General features: G+C 39.5%; 1 long non-coding RNA gene across 1 annotated transcript in view; it reads right to left on the bottom strand.

Moving 5' to 3' along the window:
* The window catches only part of LOC111945820 (uncharacterized), a 128849-nt gene that overhangs the window by 37709 nt on the left and 70268 nt on the right, over window positions 1–20872 (bottom strand). The gene's annotated exons all lie outside the window — the stretch shown is intronic.

Raw genomic sequence — 20872 nt, 5'->3', positions numbered from 1 at the left:
AGTTACTTTCTCAAAGTCAAAAATATTCTACAGGAAAAGGATTACTTATATTATTCACCACTTTTCTGAGGTTACATTGTTTGGATTCAGCCTCAAGTTTAAGACTGAAATTCAGACACAAACATATATGCACTCTTAACCTGCAATGTCACCCTGGATATAAATGCGATTAGTATTTTCTCTTAATTATATTTCTGCTAGTACAGCCTGCATTTTCAAAGATGCTCAGCACTTTGTTTTATGCAGTGTGCAGATTTTCATGAGGGCACATACATACTGTTAAATTACAGAGATATTTAGCATAGACACAAAATAGTTATGCACTCTTTTTTTCCTCTTTCTCCTCCTTTCTGTATAGTCATAGCTCACTGGCCAACTTCAGCATAACAGCTATGCTGTCAAAAAAAAAAAAAATCCAAGTAATAATGGGCAGAGACTTTGTAAAGAAATTCACCCTATTCTGGCAAGACATTTCTTATTATTTTTTAATCTGGAGAGACATTTTTTTACAGAACAAATAGGAAGACTCAAGCACTACCCAAGTGACCTTGCAGTCCAGCTTTTGCAAAGCTGCAAAGGCAAAATGTCATGCCACAGACCAGGCTTTTATCCTTGGCTCTGCCTGCAGCCTGCTAGCAATGCTGGGCCCTCACCTTAGCTCTCTGCCCCTCAGTTATCTCATCTGTAAGGGAGGGATAAGGCTTCAGCATACACTTAGTCTATGGCTGACTGATAGGTAATGCAGAGTAATGGCTGATCTGCTGAGGGAATAACTGTTTTTCCCTCTCAGAGCTTGAGTGAATTTGGGTGGGGCATAGAGGCAAGTGGGAACCCTACAAACCAAACCAAGGAGGATTTCTCCTCCTTAAAGCCAACAAGCTGCTGCACTGTTCTGGCCTAGGGATCCCTCTTTTTGGGACCCAGGCTTCCCCCTCACTTCAAGGTGTTGCTGCATAGCAGCTGGCTTTGAAGAAGGCCCATTCTTCAAAAGGCTACACATACACCCAGCCACGAGCTGCTGTGTACCATGGAATCATAGAATCATGGAATGACCTGGGTTGGAAGGAACATTCAAGACCATCTAGTTCCAAACTCTCTTCCATGAGCAGCGGTATCTAGACCAAGTTGGTCAGAGCCCCATCCAACCTGACCCTGAACACTTCCAGGGGTGCGGCATCCACAGCTTCTCTGGGAAACCTGTTCCAGTGCCTCACCACCCACAAAGTAAAGAATTTCTTCCTAATATCTAATCTAAACCTACTGTTTTTCTGTTTGAATTAATTCCCCTTGTCCTACACGTTTTTGTAAATAGTTTGCCTCCATCTTTCTTGTAGACTGCCTTCAGTCACTGGAAAGCTACAATTAAGTTACCTCAAAGCCTTCTCTTTTCCAGCCTGAATGTAAATATATATGAACATAAAAAAAGGAAAGGGCCACAATTAGGCATGAAGAATTAAATACAGCAGATTCAGCCATGTATCACACATGTGAGCACATGCACACCACATATCCACGCTCAGAAAGGGTCAGGCTCTTACCTTTATTGCTGTAGTAGAAAAGTAAACCAAAGGGGTTTTTATAAATATGCTTCTACCTTCTACACTCTTATTGCATAAGATTGTCAGGTGGCATTCTTACACTCTAATTTCATGACATTGCAATAGCCGTAGACCCACCTGAAGTGTTGTCCCCAGAGCCACCAGCTTAGAGGAATGCCTGGGCAATGTAAAGCCATGACAAGAAGTTTTATGTCACTCACCAGTGCCACCAGTGGCTATATCCCTTTGGATGGGGCTTGTCTATGCCTCAGCAGGCAACGTCAGGTTCAGCATCCTAAAGCTGTTAGTGTCCAAAGTTTTCAAATTCTGTCGACTAATATGGTCAAGAAAATAAGGTTGTCTCCTGTGTCATATAAAAACAGACATTTCTACCCATAAATAGAACTTTCTAACCACACAAGTCTGTATTTCTCAGTGGTAATGTTACTGCCTCAGCATCAAGTGTCAAGGAGTGGTGTGGATAAGTCATGTAGTATCTGCAAGACACGTCTTTAAAGAGCTGAAATCCCTAGACTCCTGTGGGCAAGGGAGCCCCATTCCAGGCTGAGATAACCCCTTCCGAGGGTTGGCAGTCCATGCTTTCCCAAACCTTAGCTCTGGCACTGTGTCATCACCCAGCCACAGCTCTTCAAGATTCAAATGACGTGAAAGAAGGAAGCTAATATATTTGGGCATCAGATGTTTAAACTGGCCAGCAAGAAGTCTGATAATTGCATTTTTATCAAATGGGAAGTAATATTGCATTATTATTCAAAAAGATACATTTACCAAACTAGGGTTAGGTATCTTTTTTATTTTTCAGCTTTTCTTGATGCAAAAGGGAGGAAAGGAGCAAGGAAATTACTCAGTAAAGGCTATCAGAGGTTGTACCCTGTTAGCATAAAAATTTTTATATTTTTCATTAGTTTGAGACAGGCCCAAGAGACATTTGAACTCCTGCAGCCTTATTCGTGGTTTTTATTATTTTCCATTTAAGGAAAAAGTATAAATAAGAACCCTTGATATATCTATTTTATGTCCTTCATATCTTTATATACATTCCTTATGCTCCCCTCTAATTTTCCACTCATCCTGTAACCTTTTCATTTTCATTAGATAAAGAGTTCAGGCATTGCCTTTTATAATTTCTATCCATTTCCCATGCTATTTATGCTCTGTATTCCCAGTTAAAATTACATCATGACAATCCAATGTTTTCAGTGTTCTCTAGTCCTTCATTTTAACATTTTTTTTCTTTTTCACTACTGCTGCTCACTAATTTGTCCACTGGCAAACCCTTTTCTGCAGCAACCTCAGTTCAGTTAGAAGGCAGTGATCAAATTATTTCTTCTAATACGTATTATCATATATTTGTCAGCACTGAATTTCATCTGACATCATGTTCCCCAGTCACCTAGCTTTAAGTCCCATCAGAGTTCCTCACAGTTTTATTTCATCTGGACTAACCTAAATAATTTTGCCGATTTTGCGATCTCAATATTTTCATCCCCCAGTCCTCACAGATTATAAAGGGGTCTGTTAAATGTTTGGGATCACACACAGCAACATCATAATATCATGCTGAAAATGGGCCTTTTATTCCAACTCTTTTTTTCCTGAAAACCAGTAGAATTGGTAGCAGAATTTTACCTCCCTCACCTCCCCTAGAATGGCTGGATTTTGTTGACTTACTTTTCTTCACAACTTTTTGAAAAATTAAAACTGTACCTGCTAGTTGTCAGAAACTGAACACAAGTAACAAGTAGTCCTTATCAGCCTCTCAGATGCTGAATATATTAGTTTGAATGGATATAACATCTTTTGACACGTCTGTTTCCTTATTCAGGGAAAGTATCCTTGAATGCTTGCCCTGTTTAGACTCTTCCCTAAGCATCTGCTATTGGCCACTTCTGAGACAGAAAATGGAATAAATGGGCCTATGGTCTTGCTTGGTACAGCCATTCCTATGCAGTAATCCCATCTTCATTATCTGAAATATTAGGTTTCAGGTTGGGTTTTCCCCAGAGTCCCTGGGATGACGAATGATTTAAAGAAAACATTAAGACAAAAATACTCGAAACTGACTGATTTTGGATGGCATAAGATGACAGCTTTGTATCACGTCTGAATGTAAATAACTTCCTGCTTACTCTCACCTTCGAATCTTTAATGGAGACAGTAAAATAAGACAAATCTTATATTAGTACACCCTCGAGCCCATCAATCATTTCCCTTCCTCAACAGAATACAATTGCTTTTGTATATGATTTTTTCTTACAGTCTTGAATCCACATGACAGTGGACTCAACCACCTTTCAATGAATTAAGAGAAAAGTATTTTTGAGATGCATCTAATGTTTCCCATGCTGTTATCACCTATATGCTCTGAATTTACTATTTTTTCTTTTCTTTTTTTTTTTAAGGAAGAAAAATAGCAGACAAGCACATATATAAAGCAAATAGTTTATAATCCCATCACTGAGGTCAGAGCTTCCCAGAGGCTGTATATCTTCCTCTTCTTGTGATATTTGTTTGTTTATGGTATTAGGAGGAGAAGTCCAAAAAGAGATTCAGTCATCCTTCTAGTTTTAGGGATTATTGTAACAACACTCATCATTATTTAACACAAGATTTGAGTCACTCAGTCCTAGGCTGTCTCATTGACATCAGTTCAAGGTACTCTAGCACTAACATCAGGCTCCACATTGATATATATTTTAAATTAGAAGCTGAAGGGTGTGGATTAAGGGCAAGTTAACAGCACTGACTTTGGGATGCTCTTTGTACCGTGACAGATGTGTATGCTTTTGACAGTAGGAAGATAAATCAGCACTGACTATTTGGGTAATATTCCTCCTCTGGGCCTGTTATTTGCTGCCAATTTTCAGAAATATGTGAGGTTTAGTGCATTGGTGATTTGGCTTTGTACTTTTGGTACAAGGTCTGACATCTGGACCACCCAGGTGAAAGTCCACTGCATTTCAGAAAGCAGTTGACTCTAAATGGGAATGTCCCCTTACATTCAAACATCAAAAATTATGTTTGGGGGCTGATCCATGAACTCTACATATGCTACGAACATCTGCTTATGCTCCAAGGTCAGAAGATCTCTGAAATAACGAAATTTTTTCAAAAACAACTATTTTGTTGTTTTCAAGAGCCCCGACCCCAGACCCCCAAATCTGAGCATTACAAAAAACAAAATAATTACAAGGCAGGTTGAGACAACTTCTTTGGGATTCTTTATCACTGACTGCTATTTAGCCTGGAGATGCAATGTTCCACCCACAAATCACATGTTCAGTAACCAACCCACTCAGCCACAGCCAGCCAGTAATTGTTTGCTGCACAAAATCTGTAACACTTCATTAGTTCTGCCACACATCTACTTCCACTGAAGTTACCTTTCCAAAACGAAAAAGCACAGAGCAACATTACAACTTCCATCTAGTTTTAGTGCAACCTAAAAAAAACAAAACAAAACAGGAAATGCAACTGAGGAAAAAGGCTGCTTACACTGTAGTTTACAATTTAAAGCAAGACTATGTCCTGCGTTTTTGGTTTGGGGTTTTTGAGGTTTTTTTCTGTCAGTCTTACATTTCTCCAATGAGACTGTGAGAAATGTGCAAAGTTCTGTGATCATTTCTGACAGTTCTTGGCAGCTGGGCAGGCAAGCATTGGAAAGGATCTCTCTCTCCTGATCCAAGATTAAATTTGGACTGAAACACAGGGCTCATTTAGGCAGCAATTAAAGGACCTTATAGACTGAGGGAGAATGAAATGATAAATGCAAAGAGGCTTATTTAATGGGGATATTAAGTAAACTGCTGGTAAAAATGCCCATTTATCATCCACTGATTCCTAATTGGTTTCCTGTTCCTGCCTGCATGTGGCATTTTCAGAAGGAATTACCTTCCTTTAGTGCGACTGTTGCAAATGCAATAAATCAAGGCCATAGATTTCTAGCTAATTTAGATGGAGACTAAATTGGAGCCAAAGCATGCAAGAGTGCTTGCAATTAATGTTCATTACAACTTTTAGCTTCAAAAACAGGAAGGATCATTTTAATGCACCATTCCTGAGCAAGGATGCTGCTTCAAGACTTGGCTACCCTTTGTATGCTCAACAAAAATCACTTGCCTTTGTAAACCACTGGCCTTCCTGAAACCTTCCCAGGAATCCAGATTGAGGTCTAGCAACCCTATAAGCACTTGTACTTCAAGAAAATTCCCAAAATTCCCAGCTTTTTTTTTTTTTTTTTTTTTTTTTTTTTTTACTTATTTGCCTCATCTCTTATAAAGGCCAATTTACCAAAAATAGCTTACATTCACCATATCATTATTGATCTCAGGCACCTGATCCCAGCAACATACACTTTATTTCCATCAGATGGTGTGAGAAGGTACAATTTTCTAGATGAGAAATTAATGAAGTAAACTTTAGTTTCCCAGGTGCAGCTTCAGTAGATGGTCTAATGTTTTTCAGTATATTCCTTCCCAAGGGTTCAGCTTTGCTGAAGAGAAGAAAAAAGACTTCTTACTGTGGGAATTTTGCCACTCTCGTAAGGTGCTTTAGAGATGGAGTCTGTGTCTCATTTTTATGGCATGTTATTGTTTGATACAGCAAGTTGCTTTTGGAAACACATGCAGCAACCCAGGCTTTCTGCATCTTTTGGCATTTGCCTCCATTTGAGTGTAGACCTGATAGGCAGCACTGAGTATAGACAAAACTTGGGTAGCTGTTATGAGTTTCCAAACACAGCAAAAAGAACAAAAAGTATTCCATTTCCTGAATCCAGCAAAGATTATGAAACTCATTTATACCCAGTGGAAAGAAGATTGGTTTACTGGGTCTGAATCCCCACAAAAGTTTTTATGGATAAATTTCTCTTTGTTTCTCTTACACACTGAAAAAAATTAAAATTGCTTGCTTGTCTTTTGCTTTCGAAAAATACAGTTGGCACAATCTAAATACCTCATAGTAATAAATAGAAAAAGGTTTAGAAATATGCACTATCCTTGGCGTCACAGAACAAACAATCTGTCTTTTCTTTAGACCTGAATCCAGTCACAGACAGATTTTTTTTGTTCTCTTCTGCTTGGTCATTTACCATTTAATTCCTTGTTCTCAGCTTGGATTACCACTCACAGAATTAACGTTCAGAATTTACAGCTTTCAGTGTTGGCATGTTTGTTGCAAATGATCAGTTTTGAGTGGAATAGGTTGAAACCCAAGTGGGTGATAAAGAAATCCATTAACTTACTGACACACAAATCTTCCATCTTCCTCTATAATGTACCCATGAATGGTTAAAGGCAGTACCCTGGGGAAGATGAGGGTTACACTTATTCTCCTCCCCTAACCATATGCAGATAAATATTCATTGGGGAAAAAAACTGACATGGAAATACAAATGTTGGTATTAATGCCCATTCCGAGAGTCCATGCTGTGGAGGAAATGGGCTGGCAATCTGAAGATCCAATTTCCTTTTCCCAGGCTCTGCTACCAACTTACTATTTCATCATATGAACAACATTTAATTTTTCCATGTCTCATCTTCTCCCTCACAATAGCATGTCTGAATTCCACAGATGGGAATTACCATATCCGAGCACTAGCTACTTTCACTTTTTAATTTTAAGCAGCTTTAGGATATTTACCCTGAATGCCAGGAGCGCAGAGAAACACTACAGCAAGCCTGGGAATGCTCTGCCGTGACGGAAAGCAAGGCATAAATGTTGCTTAAGTGAAACAACCTGTCTAGCTCTTGCCCCAGCCACACTTCTGTTCCAATGCTTGCAGCACACACAACTGAAATGACTTAGTGTTAAAGGAAAGTGTGGATTATACGGAGAGTGAGAGCACTTAAATTTGCCATTCTGTCTAAGGATTCCCATTGGTGTGATATTTGATTAAGCCAACTGAGGTTCCAGGTTAAGGAAGAACACATTTCAAACAGTAGAAAATGACACTTTAAAAGTACATATTCCCTTTTTTCCCCTCCTTTTACATTACTCTAATACCTTAACAAATCAGGGCCTAGACAACCTCTGAATTTAAAAGCCAAAAGCAGATTTTTACCAGCAGAGCTTATAAAGCTGTTGGGGCCTGGTGCACTGAGCCATTACACTTCAAAACGCAGAGAGTGAAGATCTTGGACTGCAGTGCTTCCAATTCCAAATAACTGACCAGAGCTTGATCTGACATTAATGGGTTTTATACTGCTTTAATGCCATTGACTGCAGTAGAGCTACTGATATATTTTTACCAAAGCAAGTAACATCAGAATCAGGTCTCAAACCTCATGGTTGATAGGCTCTCTTACCTAACCAGCTCAGTAATTTGTTTTAAATCCTTCTCAATTTACCATTCTTAAGGCCTCAGAGTCTTCAGAAAATAAGATGTTTGGGTTTTCCTTAAACCAGATGCAGTTTGTCTGCCAAGCGTTTAGTCCAATTAAGTCCCAATTTTATATTATTTTTCAGCCACATGTTACAATAAACAACAGAGTAAAAACTCACATATGGTTTTTGATATTGGAATAATGAAACTCAAAGAAAGAAAGAATTGAATTTCCTGTGGTTACTTTTAAAAATTCAAAATGTGTAATATTTTAATAGACTAAAATCAGTACACATGGAATATTATTTGGTCCCAACTGAATACAAGGTTGTACATTAATGGAAAAGTTCTGCTGATGTAAATGAAGAGGTAGAACACTGTACTAAATAACTGGGAATTTATTACTCAACCAAAACCATATACAGAATTGATATACATCAAATCCACCAGCAAAAGGGGAGAGCACGTTTATGTTAAAAGCAGCTGCCTGTGGCCAGTGGTAGTGGAGTGAACAGATTCTGATCTCACACACCTACAAATGAAGAGTAATTCCAGTGTTTTCACAGGGGCTGCAACACTGCAAAGCAGTTGTGGAGAAAACTTAATCAGCCCAAGGTGTAATTAACTCCACCAAGCTCTCATGAACTCATCAGCAAAACGCATGTAATACTTCAGTCAAACATATACGGTCAAGTGTGTTTCATTTCTTTTAAACAATGTGCCTGTCCCATAAACAATTTCCATAAACAGTGTGCCCTGATAATCAATTTCCTGTCTTCTTGTTTTGATTTGAAATGCACAGATTTGGCAAGGCAAGATTAACACAGATTAAGGGCTCTACAGGCCCTCCAACATTAAGACCCAGCAATGCATGTGTTGCTGGTGTTTCCTGCATGCAGGCTCCACAGACCATCCAGGGTAGGGCACATTTAGCTCAAACCAAAGCCATTCATGCTTTTGACATCATTGGTTCAATCCACAATCTGTCACTTCCCACACCAATAATCATACATGCACCATGGAAAGATTAATTTCAGGGGGCAATAGCTAATATCCACAGGGCACAACCTTCAAATCTGGATGTCTTAAAGCAAGCCGTGAAGACTGTAAGATGCTTAGGTGCAAACAATTTATTCCCTGTGGGGTTCAAGGGGCAAGAATCACAATACTCAAACCCTCTCTTCCCCCTCCATTTCTTCATCACTTGTCATGATTTAGGAAAAGAAAAGAAGTGAAATAACATGCTGATCTGTACAGCCCATCTCAAAACAATCCTGTGTGAGGAATACTATTATTAACCTTCCCCTTGGTATATATTAATACACAAAATTCTTCACATCTGTAGAGTATCAGACACAGGAGAGAAACAACTGGTGTATGTAGAACACAGCACAAAGGAAAACTACAATCTGAGTCTCCTGAGCAATAGTAAAATGCAGCAATCCACAAGGGTAAAGTGACCACTACAAAATTAACCATGAGGATTTACAGATGAGAGTTAATTTAATCTCTATTATTATGTCAGGTAAAATAGTCTAAGTTAGACACTAATTTATATGGAATCACAATGGAAATCCTACTTCATTAAGTGGATTAAGCATTAATGTATTACCCTTTCCATTTTTATCTTCATTTCATAAAGTGCCTAACAGGAGGTCAAATTAAGAGACCAAATTAACATTTAAAAAAGTCATAGTGAATGTTATACCACGGTGATTCTAACCACACTATTCTTTATCATGACGGTATCAAGACTATTTTAGCCTTAGTACTTGAAATTAATAACTGTTATTTCCACAGGGAACCATTTTTTCTGAATGTAAATCATTCAGCCAAGTCAGGCAGAAGAAACAAAAGCATTACTCTTTCAGACAAAGGTGTAAGCAGAACAAGAAGAAAGCAAGCAGAAAGTGCTTGCAGAAAGATCAGTTCCCCATTCTCCCTGTGTGAGCCATAGAAAGGAAGTCCTCAGCAATCTCAACTCATGTTTATGACTGAAACCAAGGGAGTCCACCCTAACCCAGTACATCGTGCCAGCTGTTTTGAAGGCCTTTCTTCAATTACTGATCATTCAAAGCAAGATAATGTGACCATTGCCCACATAAGAACACACACTTGTGCAAAACCTTATATACAGACTCCCCAGAGCAGTTCTCCAAATCAGATTCCAGCTACAGTATTTTGTTTGCTCTGTTTGTTTGTGTTTTTTTACACCACAGGCATTCTCCTGTTAATACACTTTCCTAGTCTTTGCTGTTGGTAATTCATATTATCCTTAACTAACATTAAAAATTAACATTAAAAGGTTATCACTCCAATGTTATTAGATCAGTTTTCTAAGGAATTTCTATTTTACTTGTGTAATGTTTATATGTCAAATATGTGTCAAGTCTGAGGGCACTGAGAGTTTAATAGCTTGGAGTAACTAGTGAAATCACATCTGGAAAACAGTATTGTTGGAATCTGAATAATAAACTCATCTTACCATAATAACAAACGGGAAAGATTTCTGTATAGAAATACATAACTTTGAAGAAATGTATTTTCTATTCTAATCTTCAGAAGCTGCAGTAACAGGTTGTAGCTGGACCATTCAATGTAATTAGTGCGTCTGCTTTTTTGCCCCTTTGCTCATTATGAGCTTTCATTTGGAATGTTTTTATACACCAGTGAGGATAGATTTCCCACATCACGTGGATGGGTAATGAGTAAGAAGAGTACCAAATGCAAACTGAACCTGTCCTCTGTGAAGGACTTGGATGTTCTGTCCTGCTAGCCCCTTTTTCCACCAGCAGGCAACCCATTACCTCCAAGTCTTTTTCTAAGAGCTGCTCTTTCTGTGCAAAACATTTTACAAACATCCTATTCCATCAGTGACTGGCTTCCTCACCATTCTCCTACACACAAGTGCAGATTTTCTCTTGGCTGGTATTACTTCTCATTTTTGAGGGTTAGGCTTCCTTTTAACACAGGGACAGCTCTGACCCCTCTGCCAAACTCTGCTTCCTGCTCTTGCCTGTCTTTCAAAGGGCATTGTGGGTCAGTTGCTAACATGGAAAGAAATGGCTTGTATCAGAAATGGCTGGTAAACTGTGTTGGGAGAAGAGAGGAAACATGACTGGGGATGCTAAGAGAAAGTCTTCCCTGGACAGTTAGTATTGGTTCTGTGGATAATGTGACTGAAAATATATCTATGGATCAAGTTACAGAACTTCTGCAAGTTCAAGCTATGTTTGGCAAATCCTGAAGTTTCAAAAAATAGCTTGTCAAATTCACAAAAATTTGTATCCTGTAAGATTTGTATCTCTGTAGCTAAAAATGTTATTCTATGAAGGGGGAAGGGGAAAAGGGAAAAAGGGGAAAAGGGGCGGGGGGGGGTGGGGAAGAAGGGAAAAAAAAGGGGGGGAAGGGGGGAAGAAAAGGGGGGAAAAGGGGCAGGGCAGGGCAGGGCAGGGCAGGGCAGGGCAGGGAAGGGCAGGGAAGGGCAGGGAAGGGCAGGGAAGGGCAGGGAAGGGCAGGGAAGGGCAGGGAAGGGCAGGGAAGGGCAGGGAAGGGCAGGGAAGGGCAGGGAAGGGCAGGGCAGGGCAGGGAAGGGCAGGGCAGGGCAGGGAAGGGCAGGGAAGGGCAGGGCAGGGAAGGGCAGGGAAGGGCAGGGAAGGGCAGGGCAGGGAAGGGCAGGGCAGGGAAGGGCAGGGCAGGGAAGGGCAGGGAAGAACACATTCGAAAAGTCCTTTTTTTTTATTCAGGATGGGGTGGCATTATAAGAACCTCTCAATGTCTGTTTTTCACAGCTATTTTTAATAAATGTAGTCTTGTGGAGATGTTTAGTCAAGATGTGCTATGCTGGTCTAGCTGGCAGAAAGATAAACTTCCCTAAGGAAAAATACAGTTAAGGTTGGTTTTTTTATCGTCACAAGTACTGTTCAGAGTGAATCTGTGCTATTCAACCTGTATCTAACCACTTTGGCCCACTGTACATCAAGGACAAAAGGTTTGTCAGGCAAATATGTCACCAAGAATGTGGGATTTTCCCTCTGAATGTGTGTCTATCTCTCAGCTGGCTGTGGAGAAGGGGTCAGTCACTAATATAGTCTACCTGGACTTCAAAATACCTAAACTGGAAGAAATCAATTATGCTCACACCTGAGCCCATGACTAAATATAATACCATTTTATATTGACACACAACAGAAATACAGTTTTGTGCCAGCCCAGCAAGGCCAACCCAGTAAGACTGAAAAGAAGAGAGAAGACAATGAAATGCTACTGTTTGTACTTGGCATAGATAATCCACCATCTTCTGGTTTTGCACTAAAACAAATCATAGATATGTAGATGGGGAAAGGAAACAGGTGTACGTTGGTCCTAGCCTACAGTGCATTTAAAAAGACAAAGCTCAGGAAAAGCGTGTTTGCTTGAAGGTACATTCTTTCTGACCAGGGAAAATTTCTTCCCTTCCTTTCCATTTGGCCAGGGAGTCATTGGTATGGAATTACAGATGGGACAAGTTGAAGAAAGTCACTTCAGGTGTTCAGAAACACAGAAAAGAGCCTGAAAAATAATGTTCAATGTTTTAGAACTTGAAAAGAGCCCAGTGTGGGCAGGGAGATAACAGACCTACCAGACTGGCAAACAGAAAATAGCAAAGGGGTAGAGGGGTTGTGGGTCCAAAGAAGCTGCTGAATGAGGTTATGTCTCATCATTTGACCACATGGAAAACAAAATTGGAAAACATTCCAGAATGGCCACACTCGTCAGTCATCCTGATGGCAGTCCTCCAACAGGTGGAGTGGATTATGGAAGGAAGAATGATCTGTTCTATACAAGTTATTGCTGGATAGTTCCCAGATGTGTTAATAAAGCCACAAGTTATTCAAACAGCATCTCAGGGTCTATTCTGGCTCTTCCTCTTCCTCTACCCTAATCTTGAGAAAACAAGACTGTTAGATAAGCCAGTGACCAGCTTACTTAAGGAGTCTCACTGTTTGTGAAACAGAGGAAAATTTTTTTGGAAAAAATGCATAAAATTTCCAGGAAAATCAGGAACTAATGGAATTAAAACAATTGGCAAAAATGGGATGACAGACACTTGACACAGCTCCATATGCAACATTTCGATGGCCTCCAGAGGTCAGAAATCTGAAGGAAGGAGTTGCCCTTTTTAGATAGGATCACAAACAGAAATCCAAAAATAGTTTTGTATAAAAATGTACAAGTTTACATGGGTCTGATATAATAATGTGATTTTTTAAGATACCACAAAAATGGCAAGATAGCTTACTGAGCTGTGGCTTTCTGCCTTTAGAGGTATGGTCCACTTTCCCTCTGCAGCTGGAATGAGACTGCTTGTCCTGGATTTTCAGTAAGCCCATGGCAATCAGAAGTCAGGAAAACTAGCTTAGTATGTGTTTTTCTAAGCAATGAAAAGAGACATTCAGGCACACAGAAAAATCAGCAGACATAATGAGATTATGATATTCCTAATGGTTTTGCTATATTTTCTAAACACTTTTGTTTGAAAGCAATGAAGTTTATAGCCCCCTTTAATGCCTTTGCAATGTCAACTAACTGTGGCCAAACAGACTGAAATAATAGCTGTATTCATTTAATAGGGTGTTAGCTTTGAAGTTTAATTATCAAGGATAGGAACTCTCCACATTCAGGGAAATACAGACTGAAGTATGAAATCCACTTGGCTGTAGATCATTTCTATACCATGTCAGTGCAAGGAGGAATTTCAATTGCGTGCCTGCAGAAGTGAAATCGGATCTCTAGACTGTCCTTGTTGCCTCTCACAATCCCAACATCTGATCCAGTCCATACAACTGCTCACTGATTTCCTTCCAAATCCTGACAATTCTTCTCCTCTTTCCCAAGAGTGACCACTGGGAAATAGGAACTTGATTGGATTGGATTTTTCATTTCTATTGCTGTCTGTACCAGCCTTTGGAGCATCCAGCACTGCGGCTTTGGCACAGACATTAATAACTACATTAATTAAAAAATCCTGAGACTTTGGGAACAATCCCAACTATCTGAAAACTCTTCCAGAAGATGGAGGGACCTTCCTCTGCTGTTTAACACATTGGGCACTTATCTCACCTCCATGAGAGGTAACACACTCTCCCCTTAGCACGACAAAAATTGTTGCTTGCATTTCAATAATGTAAATTGGGTTGATCAATCCAGCTGGCAGATCTGACCCTTGCAGTCCATCCATCCTAGTGTCCTTTTTTCCTATGGCCTCAAAGGAGATCAAGAACAGTTGTTAGGATGGCCCACAGACTACAAAAAAACCATTTGGAAACCTCTTGTACTTTCAGGACATGGTTTGGTATTTGGAGTTACAAGTAGCCACAGCCACATCCGACATGGAGACAGTTCCCAGGCTGGCATTCAACCCCAGCCTGACTGAGAAACTGAGAACAATTATTTTGATGTTTCCAGGGAGGTAAGGAAAGAACACAAATCTCATGCCTGCAGCAAGGCAGATCTACTTGGGAAGAGAGTTACTTCTCAGGATTTGGGGCTCTGTGAACATTAAGCCTAAGGGTTTATAAACAGAATTCCAAATCTCTGAAAATGCCACAGCACTTCATCCAAACAATCCAAACCTGCTGACAATCAATCCAATCTTTTCCAAATCCAGCAACAGCCTTTCTTCAAGTGTCCATTCTCAGCTTAGAGGCTTATATGTTAGTTTTCTTTCCTAGAGTTTACTTCTCAAGCAACGCTTAAAATGCTATGATTGTGGACACACAAAAAAATTTCCTTTTTGCTCATCTCCAATACTTCAAAAAAGATAATGGATTGCATTTAAACATTTCAAAAATTAGATGTGCACCATTAAAATTTTTCACTCCTGTGCTAATAAAATCAATTACCGCAACTTCTCACACAATTATTTGATACCTCAAGGTTTGGTTTTTTAAAAAGTCATTCTATATAGTTGAAAAAACACAATTACTTTGACTCAGCTATTATATCACAGTATCTTATTGCATTATTTTAGGATTACAATAGATGAACTTATAGTATTGATATGAAAATACAAGATCAAATTCAACAGCTTCACAGTGACTTAAACCAAGAATTTTAAAGTGTTAATCACAACACTGATTGCACAAGAATATGCAATGGACTGCCCATATAGTGTTCATGGTAAACAGCTCTGTACCTTCTCTCCCAGTATTAAAAGGCGACATAGAAAAGCAAATATTTCATTAAAAAAAAACCAAAAAACACTTCACTTCTGACAGATAAATCCCCTTAAGCTAAAACAAAGAAAGGCAAATAGGATACAATAATTAGGATGAGTTATCCAACATGCAAATCAGTTCCTGTGGATTGCTCAGGAGCTGCTGAAGGTTATTCAGCAGGTTTATCCAGACAGTGGATTCCTTTAAAAAAATTATATCCTGGGAAAAAGACACAACAGAACAAATAGGCCCTGCCCTTTCACAGAACATCTAGCTGACATATAGCTTACTAAAAGAGTGTAAATCATTTAAAGAAAGGCTAAGCAGAAATGTACATCAAGTGCCATTATTTTATCACCCACTTTAATCACAGGCTGCTGTTCAGGATGGTTTGGGATGTTGGTTGTTACAGAAGAGATTTCTGTACCATTATTAGTACCTCTGAACAAATGCAGTGAGCACAGAAAAAAAAAAAAAAGACAGCAGGAGGGAGAGAGTGAGAGTGAGAAGGAAAATGTAGCAGCGGTTAAAGCATAGTTTAATAACTCCAATCTCAGTCACTTTTTTCATATGCATTGTATGTGCAAGTCCATAGTACAGCATAATGTGTCATAATTTGGCCTCCAATTCTGACAGCACTGCTTGACTTGGGCATTAAATCATTGCCCCGAGGAATTCACATTCTGGCAATTCCTGATGGTAGGGCTGTCATCTCCTCCCACACATGACCTATCATTTTTGACATGATTGAATCAAAATTAGTCAGTACATTTAGATGTAAATTAGAGACATCCAAGAATAATAATGAGCACAAAAATATAGCTCTGTGTAATTGACACGGCAACAGCTTAGTACAGTCTTCCACAGTGTCCTCGAAATTATTAATATCATGATAACAGAAGTACTGTATCAAAAAAGTGAGAAAACTTTTCCTTTTTTTGTCTTTTTTTTTTTTCTTTTTTTTTTTTTGTTGGAGCATATTTAACTAACCCTTAAATCCTAAGAAAATCTGTAAGTGTTCACCCACCTAACACTTGAATTATCCATGTGGTCCTAACCAGAGAAAGACTTAACCAGACAGACAAGGAGCACGTGAGGGCTCTCGCATCCTCTGTCACTCGTGTCCCATCCTTCCAGCTTCACCACCATTCCTCTTTCAGCCACTGGTCACTGCCTGCCCCATTGCCACCACGGGTCCCTCAGAGGGATGGCCAGGGTGATGATGCCTTCCAAAATCATCAGGACTCCTGTGCATTTTCCAGAGCTGCCCCACAGCAACACTGTGCTCAGCATTTTCCCCTTATAAGCTCCTTTCTCATGCATTTTACCTACCCAGACAGGTGGCACCATCAGGAAGATGCCAGAAGCCACCAACACAGTGCTCCATGGGCCCAGCTCTCCCCACACCTCTCTGGCCACCTCTGTCCAGACAGAACCTAGACACCCTTGGGCTCCATCATCTCTTCCTAGACCTGAGGAACAGTGAGGAAAATCCCCAGTTTTCACTTAAGGGAGGAGGGCTGAAACTTTTGAAGGTATGCTGTTCCTTCCCCAGAGCTCTTTCCTTCCCTGGGCAAAGGGCCCTCCATGTCACCACAACCTGGGCGAGTGCCCACACCTAGGGTTGGCGTAAGTGGTACAAGAAAGAGACACTGACTTTAAGGAGGAGAAACACCCCAACTCTCTAAAGAGTGGGGTGTGTAACACCCCTAAAGAGCTTTTCTGTCAGGTGGAAAGACAGACAAACAGGAGGAACTCTTGATTTTTCTGTTTCCCTTCTTCCAAAAGGGTTGGGTGCCCTGAGGATGGGCAGGTGCCTGAGAAACCTTGAAACCAGAGCCACTTTACATGCTGAGCTAAGGCAGACAAAAATAGGCACAAGATTTAGAAACATTTCCAAGTGGCTTCTGTGTTTTCCCTACAGAAATGTCATTTAATGTTTCTGGTGGCATTGCTTTACCCACAGGGTGTGCCAGCTCTGGTGTCCTGGAGGAACAGCTGCCCACCATCAAGCTGTCTCAGAGCTGTGGGGTGCATCACAAAGGGAGGGCCTGATTTTGTTCCTATGTCCCCAGCAGGAAAATAAATAACTGTTTAGAACCCAAACAGTTCAATGAATCTTTCTCTCTTTTTTTTTTTTTTTTTTCTTTTTTTTTAATATATGGTGGGAGCATTTACATGTGTTAATGTGGCACTCAGTGATCTTGATAACCCAAGTCTGTACTACTACCTTGAAGCAAACCTAAAATCTCCTGGGGTCATGCCAACATCTCAATGGTTGCGTACTGAGTATCTCCCTAAAGTCTTTGATTACCATGTTGCCGGGGGAAAAAAGAAATTAGCTGGAACAATTTCTGTGTCAGTTGTCTGTGATGAAAGAGGAAGTGCCCAAGATTACTATGTCCTCAATGTGCTTGCCATACTTTCACTCAACAGAGATGTTAATATTTTGAGTAACCAGGTGAAGCAAGTGTCAAAGCTGTTTTATTGGAATATGTTTTTCTGGAAGACACAAATCATAAAACCATTTCTGAAACAATATTGCAAACACTACAAAAGTTTCCCTGTGCAGAGCATATATGGTCAGAAACACTGCTTAGTGGAAGAAGTGCTGGTAAGAAAAAAAATTTTCTACCCCTTGCAAATCAATTTTCAGGGCTGATTAATAATTTCTACCCTGAACATTGGAGTTTTCAGGTGTCTACCTCTGAGAATATGGCTAATGAGGGCATGCAATTTGTGAGACTTAAATGACAAAGCTTAATGAGTGAAAAATGTCTCCTATATGTGGTCTCACTAGCTCTGTTTAAACAACAAAAAGACATCCATGAATATTTTTGTAAGAGAAGAAAAACACAAGCAGATCTTATGCATTTCAGGTAGATACTTCCCACTATTTTCTTTCACAAGAGCTTAAGATAAAATGCTAGTTTTCTATTTGTTTTTTGGACTGTCGCTGGATATTTACTGCCTTTTGAGTTTGTCATACCACCCAATATGTGCTAAAGTATCATATCCCACATTCATAACAAATTCAGTAATGGTTCAGTTGCTTCTTGGGGTTGAGAATGACAGAAAAGCCAGAAAAAATAAACCTAAATCCAGGTGCATCTTACACCAGATTTTTCTGGATGAAATTAATTCTGTAGGACCTATCAACTGGACTCAGAAAAGGTGGCAGCAATTAAACTCATGGAAAGAGTGTGCACTGGATAAGAATTCTCATTCAAATTAACAAATTACAATATTTTGCTAATTTAGCAAAAATTAAGGGCATTTCAAAATACTGTTCAGATTTGACATGGAATGCTACTAAAAGGAATGACATTTGCAAATGTAAAATAATGTTCTCTGGCAACAAAGAGCTTTGAAATCTACACAGAGTGCCTGACTTCCCTTCAAGGATGGTGTCTGAAAATGGCTGTCATCTCCCACTTTCTCTTAGCAAGGACCGATTTATTTTAAAGGCCTGTCTCTTTATTTTTTTTTATTCAAAGGATGTTGCTTCTAGTGGAGATGAGTGTTGTAGTAGGTAGGCCGGAACCAAAGAATAAAAATGAGGTTAGAAAAATGGAAGAAGAGTCCCCTATACTTTATATATTATAAAATATCCTATAGGGAACTGAAGAAAGAGAGGACAAAGACTGAGAGTAAATATATGAAGTAGGAGGTAGAAATAGGACTGTAATGCCTTTTTCGGACAGCTCTACTGGGCACAATTCAGAAGTTTCAGAAGAAGGAAAAATGAAGGAGTTGGCAAAGATCCAAGTAATGCATATTTCCCAATTTATGGAGGATGCAGCTGAGACCTAGTAAAGCTTCAGTGAACTGCCAATGGGAATGAGCAGGAAGAGGAAGGGTCTGCATTTTAGTGTTACCAGAAGTAGAAATCTAAATTCACCATCTACAAATTCAGGATGAGAACCTCTCACTAAAGTTGAAAATAGTCAGGACGTAAACCCCTATGCCTAACAACATTCTATTTTAAGTTCTTATATTTTGGGAATGTGAATTATGTTCTCTTAGCTTCTGGTAACACCAGTTCTGATAAGCTCTTCTTGCAGTTTGCACTACATTTAGCAATCCAAAAACTCAGGACAGGGACAGAATTCAGCATCTCCAAGCAAGCACAGAAATGAAACGTTGTTTCTGAAGTACTTGAGCAGGCTGCTAAAGGCTGCAATAAACCCACTCAACAGAACCCCTTGCATTTGCAGTTGTTTGGCTGACTCAAGCATACACACCTCGCATTTGAGCCCTACCCCTTCAAATGCATTTACAGTGTCAAATCAAGGGGAGAAATTGCCACAGTAATTGCCATGTCTGTTACGTTGTATTTCCCCATGCAACAAAGTGGACAGGGTTTTCTTCTCAGTGAGAACTCATGGGTGGAATCGCTCACATGAAGTAGGAGAAGTGCTCTGGTAGGTGCCTGCAGAATCAGGACCCTGCTCTTTAGCCATCCAGCTGGTCGTGTATAGTTCAGCAGACTAATTGCCAAAGCAACACTTACACTTTTGTATCTGCCTTTTTTTCATGTCCTGCTCTAATGGTACCAAGGAAACCAAATGCAAAAAACAAAGGTATTAAATATTACATTATAAGAGAGAGCATAAAGCGCCTTGATAAGGCTGACAAGCCAGCCTTGTGGGAAAATATTACAAAAATAATTCTCTTGCAAACTTTAGCTATGTTCTTTTGAAACAAGCCTTCAAAAATTGAAGCAAATCCCACCTCAGTATGACATGCAGCAATAATAAAAGACACACGTGATGTACAAAATTTCTGTCTGATAAACAGATCAACCAAGCTACATCAAATTAGGTAATTAATACTTACTTAGTTCGTCAGATGTGTTTAGGGGAGCAACTGATTCCTGAAAGTGTCATTATGCGCACAGGCAAGCTCCTCTGGCATTTCTTTACCGGGCCAAGAAAAGCCTGATACAGTTAAAACCATAGGGTCTCTGTATACAGCTGTATTTAATGATTGCCTCTACATTGTATCAATGACTGGTCTAACTAGGACAAGGTGAAAACCCGCCTCCAGCTCTGTAGAGGCAGGAAAGCAGAGTGTATGTTTATTATCACCCTGGTGAACAGATATTCACAACTAAAATAATAACACATTGTTACAAGTAGGGCAACTCAAAATCCACCTGAAAAGAAGAATATCAGTATTTTACAAAAGTGCTTTGGCAAAATAAACTATAAACTGCATTAAACAAATTTTTTGGTAATATCTATTTTAATCTCTTTTGCATCCATAGGTAATTTTGCTTGTACTTCTACTACAGCAAATGCAAAACATTTTGAAAATTCTGATATAGTCTTCATAGCATCATGGAAAAATTCTGTTACTACAGAGCCCTGCAGAGATTATAGAAAAATGGACTTAATCTCCATATTATGTTTTGTTTGCCTCAAGTAACCAAGCTTCTTGAGTGGCAAATATTCAGCAAAAAGCATTTATCTTGAAAAAAAACAAGTGAACAAAGAAAAACCAACCAAAACTACATTTTCTTCCTCTTCCTATATTTGAAATTAAATGAGGTTTTCTGGTCTACAGAAGTTATCACAGAATGTGTCATCCCATGACATTGCAGGATTTATGCAACCCCTGATAGTGTCTGTGTCACAGAAGACTGCATTCTGGAAAGTCCTTAGCAAATTAACCAACACCTGGAGGATTTCAGAGGAGAAAGAACAGGAGTTTCATACTCAGTTGGCTCCTCTCATAAATTCCTTAAGGTGATTCATGAAGACAGTCTCACAGAACACTAGCATTAATTC

Source organism: Cyanistes caeruleus, chromosome 3 (genome assembly GCF_971803275.1).
Source record: "Cyanistes caeruleus chromosome 3, bCyaCae1.hap1.1, whole genome shotgun sequence".
Lineage (NCBI taxonomy): Eukaryota > Metazoa > Chordata > Aves > Passeriformes > Paridae > Cyanistes > Cyanistes caeruleus.
This window is presented reverse-complemented; position numbering and strand designations above follow the sequence as displayed.